General features: G+C 42.9%; 1 pseudogene; it reads right to left on the bottom strand.

The window, feature by feature from the left end:
• Positions 1-416: 416 nt before the first annotated feature.
• Positions 417-24,643, bottom strand: LOC112073332 (SNW domain-containing protein 1-like; annotated as a pseudogene).
• Between the last annotated feature and the right edge of the window lie 1,072 nt (positions 24,644-25,715).

The raw sequence follows: 25,715 nt of genomic DNA, 5'->3' as shown, positions 1-25,715 counted from the left end.
TTTGGGATGTGCCTCATATTTCCGTTGGTAACGCTTGGGAGTTGATGGGTCCTCCACCACTTCGGGTCTTTCATCTTATGTAAATGTGAGGCATTATTCAAGATGTGATAAAAATAAGAATCAGGGGAAACTGTGGCACTCTAAATAAAACGATTACAACAAGAATAGACCTAACAGAGGGTCTGCATTCATTGACCGAGGAGAATGCATCTGGGTCATGTTCATTACGGCATGCAATAGAAAATGTTTAGAAACAGAACAGATACTTATTGGATGAGTCAGGTAGTCCCTCCCAGTTGCAGTCGGTTCTCTTCTGGTTGGTGTTGAAGAACCTCGACGATTGCATTCTGTTAGTGCATTTTGTATGACACCATAGCRCTGTAAAATCTGATCACAAAGGTTTATAACACTTTCTACTAGCACAGACTTCTCTGGGGTAAATACAGAGACACGTTTATTCCATTATATGACATGTATTCAGTGTTAGTACAGTACAATAAATTAGAGTAGCTTTACATTGTATCCCACCAGTAACAGAGGTTGTATAGTTATTGTCAAGATGCCATAGAGTAGATCACGTAAGACCTGAAAGGGGAATTCAATCACAGGAATGCTGCTAGATCAATGACCATATATCAAAAAGGCATAATAATATTCCTTACAAAACTAGGGGGCTTTACTTAAACTCACGTTACAGGCAGGATGGTGCTGTACGTAAAGATAAAGGGATGCTGTACAGAAAAAGGTCATTATCAACAAATAATCCCTGCTAGCTCCTGGGGGGGTTCAGCCATACAACACACACAAACAGAATGTCTATAGTTCCAGTCAGGGTTCTGACCCAACTCTCCCCCCCTCATCCTCCCAAAAACCCAGGGTTACATTCAGTAGGTACAGAAAGGAGAAAACAGCTTCAAAACTAAAATAAAAAAGGCCCATTCTTATTGGACACATTCAGGCGACGCCTACGTTCAGGTGAAAAAAACACATACAGTGACTTCTCAACGTTTTGAAACATTGCATACTGAACGCTATCCTCCCTTCCCATCAGACCGAGGGTCTCGGTCTTGTTCCAATCACTCCTTCCTGTGTTTCTTGTCATGGTCATAGTCCTTGGAGCCTCTGCAGGGGGAGGGGCTCTTGGAGCCCCCGTGCTGCTTAGCCTCCTCCAAAAACGTGTCCAGACCGAAGGGATCCTCCTCAAACTGGACGGGGCCGTCACGACGAGGACCATGGTCCGTACCAGAGAACTCACGGTCAGGAACAAACCTGGGAGAGGGGAAGGAGAGAGTTAGGATATGTTTTATTGTTTCTGAAACAGTAGACAAAATGCTGAAAAAAAATTAATATATATTTGTGTTTTGGTATCCTTGTAGTTATGACCCATAGAAAGTATAATGCAGGGAATATTTTCTTGAATGGTTTATTTATACAGGTATATGTAAATATACAGCTAACTAGATAAATAAATTAGCTTCTACCCCCCAAGCCATCGGACTGCTGAACAGTTCATCAAATGGCTACCTGGACTATTTGCGTCAACCCTCTAATTTTATTTGTATTTATCATTTTTTGCACCGACTCTCTTGCACAGGCTAGATGTACACTCACTGGACCCTAACCACACAACTCTCTTTTTATTATTTATGCATAGTCACTCTACCCCTACCTATATGTCCATCACAGGAGGTTGGTGGCACCTTAATTGGGGAGGATGGGCTCGTGGTAATAGGTGGAGTGGTGTCAAATCCATCAAACACATGCCATTCCGTGTACTCCATTCCAGACAATATTATGAGCCTGCCTCCCCTCAGCAGCCTCAACTGATGTATATTACCTCAATTAACCCGTACCCCTGCACATTGACCCGGTACTCCTTGTATATATCCTTATTATTGTCATTTTATATCATCCTTTAGTTTGTTAAGGACTTTTTAAAAACTGCATTGTTGGTTAAGGGCTTGTAAGTAAGCATTTCACTGTAAGGTTTACCTACACCTGTTGTATTCGGCACATGTGACAAATAAAATGTGATTTGATAAAGGACACACTTTAGTAATAAGGGATACAAAGTATATTGAAAGCAGGTGCAATTATCATCCCATCAATGTCATAGAGATGGAAAGAGGCCTCATCTCATCATTGTATCCGTACCACTATGGCGTCTGTGACAGCATGGGCAGCGCCATTGAGGCCCTCAATTTTAAAGTAGTACATTTTCTTATTTTGTGAAAAAAGTATAAAGCTGATGTTGGTGATCCACAGCCTGCAGTGCCTGAATCCTGAACCAAATATTGCGTCATTCATTTATTGTGGCCACTAGATGGCGATGTTAAAGCCATTTACAAACCATTGGACCCAATTGGAAGAAGACAATGCTCTGATCATTGGCTGTTGGTTCCCAACCCATAGGAATCCYCACCGATGACTACTTAAAAAATGGTGGAAGCCCTCAATGGAAATGTCCATGCTAAAATGGGTTAGATCCAAGTTGAGTCCTCTGTCCATCTCTATGGGTCATGAATAAAAAGTCCTAGTTGCCCATTATTTTGGATACCATGTTTAGAGGAGGAGATCTCGGTGACTTTGAAAGAGAGGTCTCAAAAAGGAGCATAGGGGGTTTCATTCTTTATTTTAGGCACTAAACTCAGTTTTTCAACTGGTACCCGGCTACCTTCAGAATAGTCTTGTGAGGCTTGTTGGCGTCCTAGAGTAAAACCAATGCCATCGTGTTCGTGAGACTCTCATCTCTCCATAGGGGGTTCATACTAGTTTGTTGGCCAAACTGTTGGGACGCTACAGAGAATTTAGTGAGAAGACCGATTTCCGGGGTTGTCTCATGGTTTGACAAACACTGCTCTAGCTCTGCCGCCTTTCACGCAGATGCGGAAGGGCGACATCGGCAGATGCAGWGGTTTGAGACGCAGCCCATGCAAAAATGTGATATCTAGGTAGATATTCTAGCTTAATATAATTCGATTTCCACGGGGACATTGACACTAGGGGGTTAACACACCATATTGGTGTTTCCTTTATTTTGGCAATTACCTGTATGCATTGATGTGTACCGTTTGGAATGCTGTCCATTGAACTTTCTCGGTGTATCATTTTCCCCATTAGAAATGTGATCGAAACAGGTAGAATGTATCAGTGACGGCAATCTGTCAGATAAGAAATACTGTTCTGTAGTGTTTAGAAGGCTATAGCTAGTATCGCATTCCAGCACCAGTCCCTGTTARTGACCGGGTTATCTGTAGAAAACCCAATAAAGAATCCGAACGAACTGAGAGTGGATTTCAGTAGACATAATGGACCTTAGAGGAGGGATACTACAGATGAAGCAAGCTTCTCTGCTCTGGTATACGCACTATACTGTAGACGCCTGCATGATCCGCTGTGGTGCAATATCACTACAGCCCTTACACAACAGACTGCAGCCTCCTTGCATTGCATACGTAGGGTATCAAAATTAGGCTTAAACATTGCATTTCTCAGCAGTCGACTGCATCTCTCCATATATCTCTCCCCAGAGAGGCAGCAGCGCCAGGGAAACAGACGGCCTATGATACCTGTTGCTCTGCACGCGAGTGACCAGGTCATCAACATACAGTAATATACTGCATATGGATATAGTATAAGCCAGGTCTCTCCAACCCTGTTCCTGGAGAACAACCTCTCCTGTAGGTTCACTCCAACCCTGATCTAGCACACTTGATTCTAATAACGAACCAGTTGATAGGCAGAAGCAGGTTAGTTAGAACCTACAGGTGGGTAGCTCTCCAGGAACAGGGTTGGAGAGCCCTGGTATAAGCTGTAGTCAGCAGGGTAATTTAACAGACGGAGGTGGTACCTGGTGTCCAGGTCATCTCCATACATGTCCTTGTCAGAGCTCTTGGTGGGCCGGTAGATGTTCTGGGCCATGTCTCTGCCACTCCTGAACGGCTGGTCGTACACATTGTACATCTCATCCTCCCCGCCTGCAAAACCGCTGTCCATACCCTTGTGGGGGGGGGGGGGGGGGGCAGTGGTTAAACAAAGAACGTCAGCCAGTGTAACATGTGAGATCTTAAGTCACTCTAGTAGAAACACCACTACAGGAGAACCTCTGACAGCACAGCAGGTGTGTGTGTGTGTGTCACCTTAGTCTGGTTGAATAGTCTCTGGTCGTACTGAGCCTCACTGGAGGCTCTATGGTTGGGCTGACCCAGAGCAATGAGCTCACTGACGTCCCTGTCCTGGTCTCTCTGCAGCTTCGACCTGACGATGGGAATAAATCAAACCAGATGGTTAGTTAAGGAAGAAGGCGAGAGAGAGAGAGACAACATATGGATACGGGAGAGCTTGGTTTTTAGTAGAGCACCCCACCTCTGTAGCTTTGTGTGTGAAATGAGTTGCTGCACCAAACCGCTCACATGGCACATCACTGTCTGCTAACATTATCACAATCCCAACATATCTGCAGATAATCACATCCAGCAGAAGCGACTGCAAGGTTAAGTAGACGCTCTGGGCTAACCGGCTCTTCATAATGAGGCCATTTACAACCAGCAGTCAGGCCTGTCGTTGTAATCAGTGGCCGTCTCCATATCCTTTCTTCCTACTGCTCTCCCCCCTTCCCCCTGCCATCCTCTGACAGCTCCACTGTAGAGACAGACAACTGGAGCAGAGTAGCCTAATCTCTATGTCTGTCTCTCACCAATTTCCTCTCTCATTTTCTTTGCCTGTCTCCCTCTCGGCCTGTCTCCCTCTCGGCCTGTCTCCCTCTCGGCCTGTCTCCCTCTCGGCCTGTCTCCCTCTCGGCCTGTCTCCCTCTCNGGCCTGTCTCCCTCTCGGCCTGTCTCCCTCTCGGCCTGTCTCCCTCTCGGCCTGTCTCCCTCTCGGCCTGTCTCCCTCTCGGCCTGTCTCCCTCTTGCTCTCTGAAGCACTGCAGCTGTAGCAGACAGGACGGTCAGGAGGTCTGGGCTGGGTGCTGCTGTGGCCAGCTGCGTTCCTTCAGCGTTCCTGATGAACCATGAATGATTCAGCAGGGTGTGTGTGTGTGGATGTATGTACCTCTTATCGGGGGCGGCTCGGGAGATGTTCCTGTTGTGCTGTCTCTCTTTCCTCCTGTCATGGCGGATCTCGTCACGCTCTCTGGCCTCACCGTCCTCGCCACCTGCCACAGGAGGGAGAGCGGGAGGGAGAGGTGGCGTAGAAGAAAGAGGATAGAGGATGGAGAGAGGGGAGAGAGAGTTACAGAGTGACGACAGAAAGAGGGGAGGTATGGAGGGTGAGAGCGTGCGAGAGAGAAGGAGCAAGGGTGTTACCGAGCGGCTCACTCACACATAATCAGGACTGACAGCTGAGTAGTCTGCTCTCTGCATGCACAGAGCTACTTGGACAAGATTCTGAGAAAGGTCTAGGGGTTTGTGTTCCTCAATGCCGCATTTGGTTAAACACCGTCAGTATATTTCATTTCAAATATATTGATTGATTTGTCACAGACCACCCACACAACTTTACAACACTTTACACGGGCAGTCCTTGTACAGGAAAACATGACATCACAAACAGGTGACCTGATCCTAGATCTGTGGTTAGGGTCAAGCAGGAAGAGGTTGTGGACTGACCTTTGTCCCCTCTGTGACCTTTGATCCCTGCCCTGCGTTCTCGCGCCATCTGAGCCAGCTCTCTGAGCTTTTCCTCCTTCTCTTTCTGGGCCATCTTCTTCTCCACAGCCTCTCTGGCCTGGATGCAGTAGACACAGAGTTAGTTTACATTCATTTAAATCAACATCACATTATAAACTTTAGGCTACAATCATATATGTGGCTTGGAGGCATATCGGCTTAGACACAGCACAACGAAGAGAAAGAAAACACAGAATCTTAATTTTAGGATGAGAGAATCATTCTAAAGGCTCGAGGCAATATCATACAGAAAAGTAGTCGGCTTTGAAATTGACACAAAGAGATGACCATTCACCCCAAAAAATATATATATATATTTCAGAGAGGCTCGGAGAAGAAGTCGCTAATCACAGGACACACATCGGTTCTCAAAACCACAAACAGTGTACCTTTCTGTCAGCAATGTAGAGCGCCTCGGCCAGTTTGGCAAAGCTCTCATTGATGTGAACGGTCTGCAGTCCTCTACCGTCAGCTGCCAGATGCTTGTCCAGAGGGGTGGTGTAACTCTAGAAGACAAACCCAGAACATAGGACTCAACTTTGGCAATACTTTCTATGAAACACACACTCACACATAATTAAGTGGTAATGCCAGAGAAGCAGGTGTTTGGAGGATATACTGGCACAGGTCTTGTTAGGCTTTATCTCGGGCCGGCGAACCGTGCCAAGATATCCTCCAAACACCGGCGTCGAGGGCATTGTCACTTTTAAACAACAGGTTACCAACATATTCAAATAATGACAGACATATTAAAATTTTTCATACCATTTCATCCTTCCTCAAGATATAGTCCCGACACAAATCTAGGGTTGCTACCAATGCCGGCTGGTTGTTCGTTCTATCGGTTCGGTTGCTAGAGATGCGACCCAGTCGTTCGTTCTAMATGTTCYATTGCCATACTGGCTTGGCAACGTTCTTATCCCTTGCTTGCTAGCTAGCCAACTACAGCTAACTTAGTCACGTCAAAAAGTGCAGCCAGAATAACAGCAAAGTCGCCGCATTTGCATAAGCTGTTTTCTAGTGACATTTATTTGGATACATCCATAACAATGAGCTAATGAGGCGCTATTTCGCCTGGCACAGAAAATGTGCTCACTCATCAGGACACTGTTGTTCAGTGTCCTAGCCAACAACACAGCTAACACAATCACTTCAAACTGAGCTGGAAAGACTTCAAACTAGCTGCACTTCGTTTCACTTTTTTTGCATAAAAAAAAAAAAACATTTAAAAAATATATATATCCATAAAATGATGGCAGCTGATTCATAATTTCGATTGGCTGAGAAACGCTGCCTGTCTGTCTCATCCCCCGAAACTGTTAAGTTAATGAAGTGCCTGGTGGGCTGATGAGACAGTGGATTGATCAGTCAGATGGAACAGAGTAAATAGGCATTTTAACTTCATAGGACTTAGCCAGTGGTAATTTGTGGAATAGACACAGGCTGGAATGCGCTTTTAACCAATCAACATTCAGGATTAGACCAACCAGCTGTATAATGCCTTATAATAAAAATATAGTGCATTACACAACTTTGCTTTAGGCAGTCATAAAAACCACTAGTCATAGAACACAGGAGTGTACTTACAATGTCAGCAATCCTGACCTCAAACAAACACAACCTCCCATTGAGTCAGTGTCTCCAGAGGGAGAGAGCAGAGTTGGTATACCCTTGCATTCTTCCAGTTTGAGRTGCAGGGAGGAATCTTCCTTGACTGTCATCTGGTAGGACAGAGAGAGAAAACGCATCACATCTTTCGCTCAATATTTGCACAGCTAGAGAAGAAAGTACATTTCATTTTGACACAAGGAAAAGGTGTTGAGTTGAGCGGATCCTTTTACACATTATTAAAGTAATAAAAACACTATTGGCAACTTCAAATCTTGAGATCAGTTAAGTCTGTCTGAACCCCAAAAGGTACCTTTCTGCTTGGTGAGTGCATGACAGGTGCAGGAGGGGAGGGAGGTCCACCAGGAATCTTCTTATTGATCCTGGAATAGCAACCTTGACACATCACATCCTAGATGACAAAATAAGCGAGTGTGCTTCTAGCTTCATTTAGGGGATGTGCATGACTCAAGTTATCCTAGCACAGCAGGTTGGCTGTTTAGCAACAAAACCGACGAGTGCACAACTATAGGACAAAACAGACGAGGTTGGCTTAGACGGTTGACAACATGTAAGCTATGTTTTGTCTTCAATGTTTATTCACAAAAACAAATACATTTGCACAATAACCACGTGTCATCTCTCAAATACATTGTTACAGTTGCTTGTTAGCGAGCGAATTTACAGTCAAAACCAGACATGGTATCAAGTACAAGATAAAACTAGCTGAAATGAGCCACCTATGATCCCCACATGGCAGCTTCTTGTCATTGTGTGAAAGTGACAAACACATACGTTTTAAAGTTTATTCAGATATGAGTTTAGTCAGCGACGCTGGTGGGAATGTACTTACTTGTCGCGTAGGGKCTCGATGGGGTTTTTCTGCATCTCCACCATACGGATGGCCCTTTGTTTGGCCCTCGAGTTGAAGGCCACGCCCTGCTGGGACAGAGTGTACCTGGGGAAATGCATGCATACATTACAGCACAGTGTGTGGAGGATGTATTTTCTAAGTATGCCCTAGTGCTCCTGATGCTTTCTATACCGCCCATGATGACAKGATTTATATAGCCTAGTCTTATTATCTAGGGCATTCACTCACTGCTGTACAATGTAGAGAAAAACGGGGCAATTCAAGAGGGTGCTACGAAACTGATGTCAAAACATTGTCATTTTAAAATGACATCAAATTCATCTTTAGATTGTTCTATACAATATTATAACCTTAACGTACTTGACAGTGTTGATGAAATAAGAACGTTCATTTGCTGCGACCGTTGCTAGTTTAGACTGCGCCGCTCCTGGTTGCGTCTCTTCCATATATGGTGTTGTGAGGTGGTACCATTTGGAGGCGTTTCCGCTGGTTGGACCAATCAAAATCTACTTGATACCTTGATCATTGTCACCTCCTTGGCTTTCATTGCCTACAACCACGATCAATCTACATTTCTATGGCGATTTAAAGAGAACGACTGAGAAATACTCAATGAAAACCGGAACAGATTGTCTTCGCAGAGGGTGGATACTAAAATTCAGTCTTTTGTCTTTGTACACACACACACACACACACACACACACACACACACTACGGATCACAAGTTTTAGAACGCCACCATTTTTCCAGTTGTTATTGAAATTCACAGTTTAATGTCTTAATGTACTCTGCAATTAAAGCATAGAACAAATAAACAACTGGAGACAAAAAAGAATAAACCATGGAATGATTTTGTTTAACATAACCTTTTGCAGACATAACAGCCAAACACACTTGTGGCATTCTTTCTACAATGGWAATCAAATATTGTTGGGAAAGTTCTTCCCAACACTGTTGCAGAAGTTCCCACAAATGTGTTGCACTTGTAGGTTKCTTTGCGTTCACCCTTCTGCCCAGTTCATCTCAAACCAGCTCCATGGGGTTTAAGGCTGGCCATTCCATGATTTGAAGCCTACCGTCTTGTTCTTTTCTTCTAAAGTAGTTCTGACATAGCCTGGAGGTATGTTTTGGGTCATTATCTTGCTGTACGATGAACCCCTGCAAAATGCTGTGATAGCCGTTTTGGTTCAGGGTGCCACTCACTCTGTGCAAGTCGCCAACTCTGGATCCAGCAAAAGTGCACCAGACCATCAYGCTTCCTCCTCCATGTTTGACAGTTGCTGTCACACACTGAGGAACCATCTTTCGCCTACTTGACGGCGTACAAAAACCCTGCACGATGAACTGAAGATTTCACATTTTGATTCATCAGTCCAAAAGACCTCCTTTAGGTCTTCAGTTGTCCGCTGGCGGTGCTTCATGGCCCAGGCAAGTCTCTTTCTTATTTTGCCATCTTAGCAATGGCTTTCTTACTGCCACTCGACCTCTCAAACCTACAGCTCGAAGTCTTCTCTTCACAGTTGAAACAGACTTGCTTAAGTTGACCAGTGTTAAGCTGTGCTTGAAGCGGTTGTCCTGTGAGCCACCTATCACGCAAGCTGTTGACTCTCAGAATCTTGTCTTCCGATTCTGTTGTGGCTTTGGGTCTGCCTTTTGATGGTGTAGGAAACTGTACTCACTGACACCTTGGCAATTTCTCTAAAGGAAAGACCTACACTTTTAAGGGTTATAATGGTCTGTCTTCCTTTGTTAATTGCTTTTTCCCCTCGCCATTATGATAGCAATATACTACTTCCTGCAGTACAATACTGTCCAAATAATGCTTAAGAGGGTGTAGTAACACAGTCTGTTCCAACACTGCTTTTATACAGACAGGGTTTGTAAGTAATCAACAAAAGTTGGGACACCCGTAGGAACTGTTAGCATCAACTTTCAAGGCTTGATTTACTTCCATTGCTGCAGAACAGCTGTAAGTTGTTAACCCATTACTTGTTCCCTGAAAAAGGCCCTTTTTCACAACTCTGGAATCTACATTATTTTTCAGTTTTTGGTAACCTACTTTTATTTAAACCCCTGKCAGTTTACCRCTTACCTTTGTACAATTTCAGGTTATTCACTGGACTTAAACTGCTTAAAATGTAGAAAATAGTAAAAATAAAGAAAAACCCTTGAATGAGTAGCTTCAAATAAAGGTGTAGGTGTATAAAATCAAGCACACAACCATGCAATCTCCATATACAAACATTAGCAGTAGAATGGCCTTAATAAAGAACTCAGACTTTCAACGTGGCACCGTCATAGTATGCCACCTTTCCAACAAGTCAGTTCGTCAAATTTCTGCCTTGCTAGAGCTTCCCCGGTCAAATGTAAGTACTGTTATTGTGAAGTGGAAACTTCTAGGAGCAACAACGACTCAGCCACAAAGTCGTAAGCCACACAAGTTCACAGAACGGGACTGCCGAGTGCTGAAGCGCGTAAAAATCCTCTGTCCTCGGTTGCAACACTCACTACCGAGTTCCAAACTGCCTCTGGAAGCAACGTCAGCACAAGTACTGTTCGTCGGGAGCTTCATGAAATGGGTTTCCGTACACAAGCCTGCTCAATGCCTAGCATCGGCTGAAGTGGTGTGAAGCTCGCCGCCATTGGACTCTGGAGCAGTGGAAACACGTTCTATGGAGTGATGAATCACGCTTCACCATCTGTCAGTGCGACGGACTAATCTGGGTTTGGCGGATGCCAGGAAAGTTTGGTGGAGGAGGAATAATGGTCTGGGGCTGTTTTTCATGGTTCATGCTAGGCACTTTAGTTCCAGTGAAGGGAAATCTTAAYGCTACAGCATACAATGACAATCTAGACCATTCTGTGCTTCCAACTTTGTGGCAACAGTTTGGGGAAATCCCTTTCCTGTTTCAGCATAACAATGCCCCCGTGCACAAAGAGAAATCCATACAGAAATGGTTTGTCGAGATSGGTGTGGAAGAGCCCTGAGCCCTGAGCCCTGACCTCAACCCCATCGAACACCTTTAGGATGAATTGGAACACCAACTGTGAGACAGGCCTAATCACCAACATCAGTGCCTGACCTCACTAATACTCTTGTGGAGTTGTCCCTGCAGCAATGTTCCAACATCTAGTGGAAAGCCTTCCCAGATGAGAGGAAGCTGTTATAGCAGAAAAAGGGGGACCAACTCCATATCAATGCCGATGATTTTGGAATGCGACGTTCGACGAGCACATGTCCACATACTTTTGGTCATGTAGTGTAAATATATATTTAGTATTGTATTCAGCGCATTTAATTTAGAAAAAGCCCATATTTTAACTCACGAACCGGCAGTCACTAGTTAGCTTTTCAGTTGACGTTAGTGACATTCTGCTGCGGAGCAGCGCCAGAGTTCTATTGAGCATTGACCACTTTTTGATCATGCCCGTGATGACATTCCATTCACTCTAAACGTGCTAAATTCTCAGAGTAAATCGTTGGTAACTTTTGGAACCATATATGGTAGAGACATGGGGTTTGGACTATTGTTTTTCTAACAAAATATTCTATTGAATGGACATATTTGTATAAAGCTTGAATGAATTAAGCCTTTTATGGGTGAACACCCTATATTATCTTCCATTTTGAAAAGGGAGAAACTCATAAACAACAGTTGGCATCATTCATCACATTCAAAAACCGTACCTGATGTACTGTGCCGGGGCCCGTTTGTCAGCTGCCCTCACAGGCATAGCTGCAGCTATCTTCTGAGAGACCTGCTTCATCAGAGCATCGCGGGTCTTCTCCGTCAGCTCTTTGACAGCCTCCTCGTCAGGCTTCTGCAACTCTGAGGCATAGTCGCTCAGCACTTCCTTAGGAAGCAGGTCTGAGTACTTACTGAAAATCACCTGCACAGGGAGAACAGAGGAGACAGCTGAATATATAGAAACTGAACTGTACACAGGTCCTCCGKGACAGTAGTTATTCAAATGATGGCTCTCTGTTTAATACAGGATCGTGGCAAGAAACAGCTTTGTTTACTTGGTAACTATGACAATAACAAAAACATAACTATGGTGGGTCACAGCACAGGAAAGAGTCTGGAGACCACTGCTCTATAAAATAAACATGTGGGCACAGCGATTCATAGGCAATTTCGTCCCCAGCGTCATGGTCCCGTGTGGCTCAGTTGGTAATGCATGACGCTTGCAATGCCAGGGTTGTGGGTTCGATTCCCACGGGTTACCAGTATGAAAATATATGCACTCAATAATGTAATGTAAATAATGTAAAATAAATCCACATGAAAAGGACCCATGGATTTACATTAGACTCATATGAGAATGTCTCGTACGTACAACTACATTGTAGATTTAGGCAGACCAGCTGGATATCTATTAATATTCTTACCTTGTCCTTGCCCTGTCCGGCGATGGCGTCGTATTTGATCTTGCCCTCACCGTCCACCTGTACAGCCAGGGCGTTGGAGCGTTTCTTCTTCCTTCCCATCTCCAGAGGGAACTGGGCCATGTGGATCTCAGGGAACGCAACGCCATCTCAAATGTCCTACAACAAAAGGAAGGTTGTTATCACTGAGAGATTAGTAGTAAGAAGCAATGTGCAGATGTACCCGTTTCCACTGTTCTACAACACAGGGGAGTCCAACACACAAACTGAGAGGAAAAAGCTATATCCCATGATATCGCTTCTCTGAACATTCAGGGCGTCATTTCTAACACAACACCAACAGTAACACAGCATCATTGAATCCATTAAACTGGGTATGGAGTAAAGCTTAGTACTTCCAGAGAGCGGGGCACCCAGCTCTTCCTGTAGCCGTAGGGAGGGGGTTCTCTGCGGGAGGAGACGAGGGCGGTGGAGTGGAACCTCTGTGCCCGGCCCCTCTCCTCGGACTCCAGCTGGTCCTGGGACAACTGAATCGGCGCCGGTAGGGAGCTGCAGGCAAAAAACAAAATTGTAATTCTTCTTGCACCATTAGCTAGGATTTCCACTTCCGACATCTCGACTGTAAACAAGGCCATCTAACCTTAGGATAACGTAGTTAACCTTACTTACGTAGTTACAGTAGCGTACGTGGGCGGTGCATGTGCTAGCTGCAAATGCTTGTTTTGAAACACAACATAAGCTTTTGTGTTCGCAGTAGTAACGTACAGGTACTAATAAACCTGACCTCGATACAATACCTAGCTAAACACCAAAACAAGAAACTGGTGAAGGCAACCAGCTAAGGTTAGCTTGCTAGCTAAGTGAGTAACTAACTAACGTTAGGGCTAGGCCAGGACTCGTCTCAGGAGTTAGCCATAGCTAGCTATAAGCTAACGAACAAAACATCGATTTCAAAGCAATAATATGGCAGTAAAACCTTAGTAACGTTACATAATCTTAACTTCTTATGGCTGCAGGGGCAGTATTGAGTAGCTTGGATGAAAAGGTGCCCAGAGGTGCCCAGAGTAAACTGCCTGCTCCTCAGTCACAATTGCTAATATATGCATATTATTATTAGTATTGSATAGAAAACACTTGAATGATGTCTGTGAGTATAACATAACTCATATGGCAGRCAAAAACCTGAGAAAAAAATCCAACCAGGAAGTGGGAAATCTGAGGTTTGTAGGTTTTCAACTCATCGCCTATCGAATACACAGTGGGATATGGGTCAGTTTGCACTTCCTACGGCTYCCACTAGATGTCAACAGTCTGACCATGCGTGTTCACATGAGAGGGAGCTCTGTTCCATCGCACTTCTGAAGACAATGGAATTCTCCGGCTGGAACATTATTGAAGATTTATGTTAAAAACATCCTAAAGATTGATTCAATACATCGTTTGACATGTTTCTACTGACTGTTACGGAACTTTTTGACATTTCGTCTGCTTTTAGTGAACGCGCTTCGTGACTTTGGATTTGTTTACCAAACACGCTAACAAAGTAGCTCTTTGGAAATAAATGATGGACATTACCGAACAAAACGAAATTTATTGTGGAAGTGGGAGTCCTGGAGTGCATCTCGACGAAGATCAGCAAAGCTAAGTGAAGATTTATAATGCTATATATGACCTTTGTTGACGCCACAATTTGGCGGGTAACTGTATGGCTTCCTTTTGTGGCTGAACGCTGTCTTCAGATGATTGAATATTGTGCTTTTGCCGTAAAGCTTTTTTGAAATCTGACACAGCGGTTTCATTAAGAACAAGTTTATCTTTAATTCTATGTAAAACATGTATCTTTCATCAAAGTTTATGATGAGTATTTCTGTTATTTGATGTGCTCTCTGCAATTCTCAGGATATTTTGAGGCATTTCTGAACATGGCGCCAATGTAAATTGAGGTTTTTGATATAAACATGAACTTTATCGTAAAAAACATATATGTATTGTGTAACATCAAGTCATATGAGTGTCATCTGATGAAGATCATCAAAGTTAGTGATTCATTTTATCTCTATTTCTGCTCTTTGTGACTCCTGTCTTTGGCTGGGAAAAGTGGCTGTTTTTCTGTGATTTTGCAGTGACCTAACATAATCGTTTGTGGTGCTTTCGCTGTAAAGCCTTTTTGAAAACGGACACTGTGGGGGGATTAACAAGAAGTGTATCTTTAAAATGGTGTGAAATACTTGTATGCTTGAGGAATTTTAATTATGAGATTTCTGTTGTTTGAATTTGGTGCCCTGCACTTTCACTGGCTGTTGTCATATCGATCCCGTTAACGGGATTGCAGCCATAAGAAGGTTTAACATGACATTTTATCACTTAAACGTCTGATTGGAATTGTTTTACATTCTGTAAAATAAATCTGGCCTTTCCACAACACTCACCTCATAAGCGACATTCTTGTTTATTCCACAATGTCTATGGTCTTGCGATGTTGGCTTCGACATTTTTCTGAAAAGGGCGAGGAAGAGGGTCGAAGTGAGAGGTTTCACTCTCAAATCACATTGTATTTGTCACCTGCTTCGTAAACAGCAGGTGTAGACTAACAGTGAAACGCTTACTCAAGGGTCCTTTTCCAACAATGCAGAGTTTAAGATAAAGATAAAATAAGAATACAAATAGTGACACAAGGAATACATATACAGTGAATAAAGAATAACGATAAAGAGTCGTGCCCTCTTCACAACTGTGTGGGTATGGACCATGTTAATTCCTTAGTTATGTGGACACACATGAACTTGAAGCTCTTGACCCGCTTCAGTACAGCCCCATCGATGTGGATGGGGGCGTGCTTGCCCATTCGTTTTCTGTAGTCCACGATCAGCTCCTTTGTCTTGTTGACATTGAGGAAGAGGTTGTTGTTCTTGAACCATACTGCCAGGTCTGTGGCCACTTCCCTCTAGACTGCTTCATCATCGTCGGTGATCAGTCCTACCACCGTTGTGTCGTCAGCAAACTTGATGATGGTGTTGGAGTCGTGCGCGGCCACACAGTCGTGGGTGAACAGAGAGTAAAGAAGGGGACTAAGCACACACCCCTGAGTGGGGTCTTACACACATCGGCTACAGAGAGCAAGATCACACAGTCGTCCGCAACATCTGGTACTCTCATGCATGGTTCAGTGTTGCTTGCCTCGAAGTGAGCATTTAGCTTGTCTGTTAGGCTCACGCCACTGGGCAGCTCGTGGCTGGGTTTCTTTGTAATCCATGACAGTTTGCAAGCCATGCCACATCCATCCTGTCAGAGCCGGCGTAGTAGGGTTCAATCTTAGTCCTGTATTAACGCTTTGCCTGTTTGATGGCTCGCCGGAGGTCATAGCCATCAAACAGCATCGCCAAAATCTATCCAAAATATGTGCTTATTTTGGACCTAAGCTTGCCACCTGCCTTCCCACCTTTGGGACAATGACTCCCGTTGTTAGGGCGGAGACTTGAGCATCTCGTCATTATACATATACACTTGGATAAAGCCAATTTTGACTTTGTGGCTGTAAAATGTGGAAAATGTTAGTGGAAAATGTTGTATGGGAGAGTAGGGGTGTGTGGAAAGGAGTGGATGTGTCGAAAGGAAAATAGTGGGCGTGTGGAAAGGAGTGGTTGTGTTGAATGCGCTCTGCTATAGATTAGATGGTTTTTTATTGAGCTGTTTTGATTGAGCTCTTTTACGTTGAGCTACCAGAGGATGAGTCTGAGGATGAGTCTGCCAGAGGATGAGTCTGAGACGTATTTCACTGTATATTTTCAGTTATATAGTTATATATTTGATTTTTTATTAAAAGTGCTGATGTAACTCTACCTACATGTACATATTACCTCAATTACCTCGACTAACCGGTGCCCATTGACTCTGTACCGGTACCCCCTGTATATAGCCTCGCTTGTTATTTTACTGCTGCTGTTTAATTATTTGTTACTTTTATTTTCTATTTTCTACTTATCTATTTTTTACTCAACACTTTTTCCCCCTTAACTTCTTAAAGCATTGTTGGTTAAGGGCTTGTAAGCAAGCATTTCACAAGTTGATTTGATGATGGCTGCAGTGTTGCTTCTTCATGCGTTTTATGCGGGGGCATACAATGACTTGGCTACTCGGTAACTTGTCAAGCGGGAGCGAAGGGCACAGTGTTGTTGCCATCCATGCCTTCCCCATTGAGTAGTAGACTGTATGTTTGTATCAAGGTTACATCTACAGTATGGTTATCAATATGGGGTTATTTTTTTGTGTAGGCTGCTATCCTACTTCATGGGAGGGAAAAATGCTACTCCACTGCTAATGGCCCAGCAAAGACAATTCAGGTGAGGCGCCCCTGCACCAAAGCAGCAAAGCAACTCACACCAAACATTTAAGACTAGCTAGCACATTAATCTGTGATCACCAAGGATGTCCAAGGTGAAATAGCCATTTTGCTTATGAAATCTATCGATAGGCTATTAGATGTAAAATATATAGGGTGAAGTCAGAAAAAGTGGAACCTCCTTTTTTTAGGCCTAGCTTTCTACATTGTTGTAACTGCCTCAAAATGATCCGAATTAGGCTATTGAGAAGATGGCAGAAAGAGCATCGATGACCCAAAAGATAAATGCTGCCTTGTCTCATTCATCTCCCTGTCACTCATCCTCTATCCTCTGACAGTGTTATTTCTCCAAACCCTGTCAGCTCACATCCATCACAGCATTTCCACATCAGATCAAACTTCATTAGGTGTCCATTCGCCAATAGGAAGACACAATAAAGACCAAAATAGCAATAGCCTAAGTGCCTCTTCAATACTGTTGACCTTTGTGTAGGCCTTTTCTAATACTTCCACTGGATGGAAATCCCTCCTACAGACTTTCTCCTATAAGATATGTATTGTATTAATACATAACAGTGGGTCACATCCCATGTGGAAAATATATAGAATAATGTATTAACAAGGTTCTTAAGTGTTCTATCTGGAACTTGTAAGTGATACACATGGCAGCAAATACACTTACACGATTCATTGAAGATTCTTGTAATATCCAACTTATATGTTGCATGTATTGTATAAAAAACATACAAGAGACATGTAAACTAATCCTTCTAAAGTTTCAAATACCATATCTATGTAGGAAAATGACCTCAATCATGTATTCAAATGTGTTTTACCACATACATGTACTGTATATGTTAACACATACAGTGCCTTCGGAAATTATTCAGACCCCTTGACTTTTCCCAAATTTTGTTATGTTCCAGCCTTATTCTAAAATGGATTAAATATAACAATTTCCTCAGAAAAATACATACAATACCACATAATAACAAAGGAAAAATAGGTTTTTGGAAATGTTTGCAAATTTATTAAAAACAAAAAATAGAAACACCTTATTTACTTAAGTATTCATACCCTTTGCTATGAGACTCTAAATTCAGCTCAGGTGCAACCTGTTTCCATTGATCATCCTTGAGATGTTTCTTCAACTTGTTTGGAGTCCACCTGTGGTAAATTCAATTGATTGGACATGATTTGGAAAGGCTCAAATCATTTTTGGAAAGGCTTAATCCATTTTTGAATAAGGCTGTAACGTAACAGCATTTGGAAAAAGTCAAGAGGTCTGAATACTTTTCGATTGCACTGTACATGCTTCACTGTTTTTCCTCTTCCTAGACCTGTTGGGGAAGGAGAAAAATGCAACATTGGACAAATAAAACAGGAGTTAAGTGAGTGAAAAATGAAAATGGTTGCAAATGCCAGAGCCCACGTGTGTCTGCGAGCAGGAGTTCTGACATACTGTAGAGAGCTTTCAATTTTGTGCAGGAATGGGATGTACATATACACTGCTCAAAAAAATAAAGGGAACACTTAAACAACACAATGTAACTCCAAGTCAATCACACTTCTGTGAAATCAAATTGTCCACTTAGGAAGCAACACTGATTGACAATAAATTTCACATGCTGTTGTGCAAATGGAATATACAAAAGGTGGAAATTATAGGCAATTAGCAAGACACCCCCAATAAAGTAGTGGTTCTGCAGGTGGTGACCACAGACCACTTCTCAGTTCCTATACTTCCTGGCTTATGTTTTGGTCACTTTTGAATGCTGGCGGTGTTTCACTCTAGTGGTAGCATGAGACGGAGTCTACAACCCACACAGTGGCTCAGGTAGTGCAGCTCATCCGGATGGCACATCAATGCGAGCTGTGCAAGAAGGTTTGCTGTGTCTGTCAGCGTAGTGTCCAGAGCATGGAGGCGCTACCAGGAGACAGGCCAGTACATCAGGAGACGTGGAGGAGGCCGTAGGAGGGCAACAACCCAGCAGCAGGACCGCTACCCTCGCCTTTGTGCAAGGAGAGCACTGCAAAGCCCTGCAAAATGACCTCCAGCAGGCCACAAATGTGCATGTGTCTGCTCAAACCGTCAGAAACAGACTCCATAAGGGTGTATGAGGCCCGACGTCCACAGGTGGGGTTGTGCTTAGCCCAACACCGTGCAGGACGTTTGGCATTTGCCAGAGAACACCAAGATTGGCAAATTCGCCACTGGCGCCCTGGCTCTTCACAGATGAAAGCAGGTTCACACTGAGCACATGAGCACATGTGAGACGTGACCAGGTCCTGGAGACGCCGTGGAGAACGTTCTGCTGCCTGCAACATCCTCCAGCATGACCGGTTTGGCGGTGGGTCAGTCATGGTGTGGGGTGGCATTTCTTTGTGGGGCCGCACAGCCCTCCATGTGCTCGCCAGAGGTAGCCTGACTGCCATTAGGTACCGAGATGAGATCCTCAGACCCCTTGTGAGACCATATGCTGACACATGCACATTTGTGGCCCTCCTATGTTGAACATAATAAACGGCTCTCTATCCACCGGATGTGTACCAAACTCACTTAATGTGGCAGTAATATAGCCTCTCTTGAAAAAGCCAAACCTTGATATAAAAAATTATTGGCCTATATCGAATCTCCCATTCCTCAAAAGAAATGGAAAAAGCATGTATAAATTTAAATTCACACAGGAACTGTCCTTGAAAGGTTTTTCCTAGGTTCCGGCCTTTCTAGGGAGTTTTTTCTAGCCACCGTGCTTCTACATCTGCATTGCTTGCTGTTGGGGGTTTTAGGCTGCGTTTCTATACAGCACTTTGTGACATCAGCTGATGTAAGAAGGGCTTTATAAATACATTTGATTGATTGATTGATTGATATACCCTAGACACCCACCTGAGCAAACCACACACTAAGGAGAAATCCTTATCTGTTTTATAGGCCTACTGCAAGTAGCCTAGCATTACCGCCCCCTCACACTCGGACAATCAGAGAGTGAGCAAATTATTGAGGCCCTGGTGGCACAAAATAATCAAAAGGTCTGACAGAGATGCTTGGGAAAATGGTAAAAATGAGGGACCAGAGTGTGTTTCAGGGGAAAGGGGTGTATCTGAGCTCCATCAGCTAGGACTTGACATTTGTTAATTAAATCTCCCCATTCTTGCTCAATTTTGCATGCTTTCTCAAACAGCTACAACTTTATATGCATTCGCATATCAAGTCCTCTCTTGAGTTGGACTCCGGGATGGAATAACTGTTGAACATCTGAGCTTGTGGTTGTTTGTGGTGAAGGGTGGGGAGTGTATGTATCCCACATCTGTTGCTATGGGGTAATGATTTTAGGGACAATATAGGATGAATCACAGTAATTGTTTGCCAAAATAATAATTACTTACCAAAAATGTCCATTTTGAAATGCTAATTCTGGTTATAGGTAACAATCCTTCATATGAACTGCCTACATTATTACTCATATGATTAGTTAATTGTGGAAATAAATTAAGATATGCATGTTTTTTTAATATATATATATACACTACCGTTCAAAAGTTTGGGGTCACTTAGAAATGCCCTTGTTTTTGAAAGAAAAGCACATTTTTGGTCCATTAAAATCAAATTGATCAGAAATACAGTGGAGACATTGTTAATGTTGTAAATGACTATTGTAGGTGGAAACGGCTGATTATTAATGGAATATCTACATAGGGGTACAGAGGCCCATTATCAGCAACCATCACTCCTGTGTTCCAATGGCATGTTGTGTTAGCTAATCCAAGTTTATCATTTTAAAAGGCTAATTGATCATTAGAAAACCCTTTTGCAATTATGTTAGCACAGCTGAAAACGGTTGTTCTGATTAAAGAAGCAATAAAACTGGCCTTCTTTAGACTAGTTGAGTATCTGGAGCATCAACATTTGTGGGTTTGATTACAGGCTCAAAATGAAACAAAGAACTTTCTTCTGAATCTTGGCAGTCTTTTCTTGTTCTGCGAAATGAAGGCTATTCCATGCGAGAAATTGCCAAAACCCTGAAGATCTCGTTCAACGCTGTGTACTACTCCCTTCACAGATCAGCGCAAACTGTCTCTAACCAGAATATAAAGAGTGCACAACTGAGCAAGAGAACAAGTACATTAGAGTGTCTAGTTTGAGAAACAGACGCCTCATAAGTCCTCAACTGGCAGCTTCAAATTTAATCAAAGCCTATTGGATGACAACTTGTTTTTAACCAAGACAGAAGAATTCATAACTTACTTTTTCAGACATAACATAGGTACAGCTTATCCCCTTATTGTATGGGACACTTTTMAATGTGCCTTTCGAGGCCATGCAATCCAATACTCATCTTTTAAACAAAAGCAATTTATGTCAAAAGAGTTCATATTATCAAAGGAAATAGAGAGACTAACAGTACATAACGATAGGGCTGGATACATACCAGTTGAGGTACACCAAACCTTTTTTGATGTACTCAGAGGACCGTTATTATGTTTTGACTAGAAGCACAAGCATTTCGCTACACTCGCATTAACATCTGCTAACCATGTGTATGTGACAAATACAATTTGATTTGATTTTAATTAATTGTTATATGATTAATTGTATTGTGTAATAATTAAATGTAGTTAAATTGATTTCATAAATTAATCATCATCGCATTAATGACGGCAAAGACACGACAAACCCTAGGTGTAAAATAGTAAATAATGGCTACTTCTCAGATGGTATTAAACCGTCAAGAGGAGTAAAACAAGGTTGTCCACTATTGGCATATCTATTTATTAAGCCCATTGAAATGTCAGCTATTAAAATTAGATCCAACAATAATATCAAGGGGCTAGAAATCGACGGCTTAAAAACAAAGGTGTCATTGTACGCTGATAATTCATGTTTTCTTTTAAACACATCATTTGGATCCCTCCACCGCCTTATAGAGGATCTATAAGAAATGGCGCTGTAGAGCTGACCCACTGTAACCTGATCCTTCGGATCTTCACAGGAGAGTCATGACAGGTTACTATACATAACTTTAAATAAAGAGAATCTCCAACGTTGAAATATTCCAGGCATTTATGTAGAAATTCCAGTCGTACTTAATCAAAAGCATTTTCAAAGTCAGCCATGAATACCAGGCCTGGTTTCCCAGATTTGTTATAGTGTTCTATTGTTTCCAGGACTTGTATTATATTATCTCCATCCATTTATATTATCTCCATCCATTTAAAAAAAACTGTCTGATTAGGATGAATAATATCTGACATTCCCTTTTTAATTATTTGCGCTATGCATTTTCCTATAAGTTTGCGTCACAACACTGAAGTGTAAGGGGTCTCCATTTTTTTAAATGGACTGGATCTTTATATTTACCCCTTGCGTCCTGTTTCAGTAATAATTAAATCTGTCACACCCTGATCTGTTTCACCTGTCCTCGTTATTGTCTCCACCCCCTCCAGGTGTCGCTTGTTTTCCCCAGTGTATTTATCCCTGTGTTTCCTGTCTCTCTGTGCCAGTTTGTCTTGTATGTCCAAGCCTACCAATGTCTTTTCCTGTTTTTCCTGCCTTGCCTTTTCTCCTTTTCTAGTCCTCACGGTTTTGACCCTTGCCTGTTCTGGACTCTGCCTGACCATTCTGCCTGCCCTGACCTCCAGCCTGCCTGCCACTCTGTACCTCCTGGACTCTGATCTGGTTATGACCTTTTGCCTGTCCACGACCATTCTCTTGCCTATTYCCTTTGGATTTATTAAACATCTTAAGCTCCAACCATCTACCTCCTGTGTCTGCATTTGGGTCTCACCTAGTGTCATGATATAAATCAGACCACCTTGTTGAGTATCTAATAATATACCATTTTTATAGGAGTAGTCAAAACATAATAACGGTCCTCTGAGTACATCAAAAAAGGTTTGGTGTACCTCAACTGGTATGTATCCAGCCCTATCGTTATGTACTGTTAGTCTCTCTATTTCCTTTGATAATATGAACTCTTTTGACATAAATTGCTTTTGTTTAAAAGATGAGTATTGGATTGCATGGCCTCGAAAGGCACATTTAAAAGTGTCCCATACAATAAGGGGATCAGCTGTACTTATGTTATGTCTGAAAAAGTAAGTTATGAATTCTTCTGTCTTGGTTAAAAACAAGTTGTCATCCAATAGGCTTTGATTAAATTTGAAGCTGCCAGTTGAGGACTTGTGAGGCGTCTGTTTCTCAAACTAGACACTCTAATGTACTTGTTCTCTTGCTTTATCTTGCTCTATCTTGCTTTCAACTCGATGCCATATTGCAATTCAATTATCTCCATGTCAACTCCAATTGGTAAAGCAAATACCTGCTGGAATCTAGCGGACACCTCCTCAATCTCAATGGGGAGGAAAGGGTTTGAGATAAATGCAACAACCTCCCCTATGTCACTTAACTCCTGAAAACGCCTGTTGAATTCGGATGCCAGTTTCTCCAGGTGGGAACAGAATTCTTGCAGGAGAAAAGCATCTTTGTTTCCTATGTGTTGTGACATTTTCTCCAGGTTTGGGAAGTGCACCAGCCTTCTATTCCTCAGATGAGAGGCCCACACACCCACCTTGGCCTTAAAGGCATTGACCGCGCTGATCATGTGTACCACGTCTTTGTCTTTTCCCTGAAGCTCATAGTTGAGCTGGTTCAGTGGCTGTTATGTCCGTGAGGAAACCTCAGTCTAGCAGCCATGCATCATCAGACAGTTCCTCATGCTCCTCATTTCGTGACTCCAGAAATTATTTGATCTCGGGCAGCAGGTCAACAAATCGCTGCAGTACTTTCCCGCGACTCAACCACCTTACGCAAGAGTGGAGAATCAAGTCACCATATGCGGCATCAAGCTCATGTAATAAAGATTTAAAACAAGCGGTGCTGAAGTCCTTTTGTGTGAATCAAATTAACAATCATAACGGACAGACATAACTGGGGTGCCACAGGGTGGGATTGTCTCACCTTACTTCTTCCAGCTCCACATGTCCACTCGGAGAGACATATGTGATGACACTGGCTACGCCGACAACATTGGGGTGTCCCATGCTATAAGGCTAGCAAACATAAAAAATGGCACCTTTTTAAATTTAACCTTTATTTAACTAGGCAAGTCAGTTAAGAACAAATTCTTATTTACAATGACGGCCTACCGGGGAACAGTGGGTTAACTGCCTTGTTCAGCGGCAAAACGACAGATTTGTACCTTGTCAGCTCGGAGATAACCAACTGGAGGAACAACATGCTTCTTAATGGAAAGAACTCACTGGGCAGTGGGCAAAAACTGGTTGAATCAACAAAGTTTATATGTCCTCTCAACCCCAATAATGAATGTGATGACATTGAATCAACGTGGAAAACTGATTAGATTAGCAAAAAGTAATTGTATTTTTTTTACCCAACTTTTAACCTAAATCAAATCAAATCCAATTGTATTTGTCACATGCTTCGTAAACAACAGCTGTGGACTAACAGTGAAATGCTTACTTACGGGTCCTTCCCAACAATGCAGAGAAACCAGTTTGGATGATAGAGCCTTAGTGATGTGGACACAGGTGAACTTGAAGCTCTCGACCCACTCCACTATAGCCCTGTCAACGTGAATGGGGGTGTGCTTGGCCCTCCGTTTCCTGTAGTCCATGATTAGCTTCTTTGTCTTGCTGACGTTGCGGGAGAGGTTGTTGTCCTGGAACCACACTGCCAGGTCTCTGACCTCATCCCTATTGGCTGCTTCATCGTTCTCGGTGATCAAGCCTACCACCATCATGTCGTCTGCAAACTTGATGATGGTATTGTAGTATTACGCAGCCACGCAGTCGTGGGTGAACAGGGTGTACAGGAGGGGACTAAGCACACACCGCTGAGAGACCCCCGTGTTGAGAGTCAGCGTGGCGAATGTGTTGTTGCCTACCCTCATTACCCACAAATCCAATTAATGGTGACATTTTTTGTTGATTTCACATTGAATTCAGATGAGTTGACAACTCAACCAAATGTAAATCAAAACAACTCAATCAAATATAAATCAAAACTAGACTTTGAACTGACGTCTGTGCCCAGTGGGAAGTCTGTCAAACTAAGAATCTGCTTCTCCAAAAATCCTCCCCAACCAGCTCCGCTAATTCTTTGTGGACTGTTCCAGTTGTAACAAGCACAAAATACCTTGGCTTCTACTTGGACAACCAACACATTGGTCCCCACAAGCAGTGGAAAAGGCTTCAAAGTGTCTCCATTTTTTGAGAATAACCAAGTTTCCATCCAACCTTTTTATGCGAGTAAAGTACATGTCGCATTAAACATGTTACGACAGGCCTGATAGAAACAGAACATTCGTCTGTAAACTTTCCAAATGTCGACAAAACAAAATACACTAGACAAAGTGGGATCTATTTGTGTCAGTAAAATGAATAGTGTGAGAAATGTTGGTGGAAACACTTTTATGCGCACATATTGATATAATAACCATCATATCTTGGCTTCCCAGGCCCAGGCTGATAGTGGTCAAGTTCCTGAGGTTCAAGAACAAGGTAGCTGTTCTGGAAAGAGCCAAGAGTTTGAGAGGAACGTATATCTTCCTCAACGAGGACTATCCTGAACCTGTTCGCCAGAAGAGGAAATAACTGATCCCGGCCATGAAAGCTGCCAGAGTGCGTGGGGACATTGCTTACATCCCCTATGACAGGCTCATTGTCCACCCTCCCTCCCAGAAGCCTGGAAGGGATGAGAGAACCAAGCCTATGTGTTCGTAGCTTCAACCCCACAGCGCATACACACACACACCAATTGATTAATGGACTGCTGAATGTATATATTTTTTCTCTTGCTTTGTTTGCTCTTTT

The sequence above is a fragment of the Salvelinus sp. IW2-2015 genome, unplaced genomic scaffold, assembly GCF_002910315.2.
Source record: "Salvelinus sp. IW2-2015 unplaced genomic scaffold, ASM291031v2 Un_scaffold2231, whole genome shotgun sequence".
Taxonomy (NCBI): domain Eukaryota; kingdom Metazoa; phylum Chordata; class Actinopteri; order Salmoniformes; family Salmonidae; genus Salvelinus; species Salvelinus sp. IW2-2015.
This window is presented reverse-complemented; position numbering and strand designations above follow the sequence as displayed.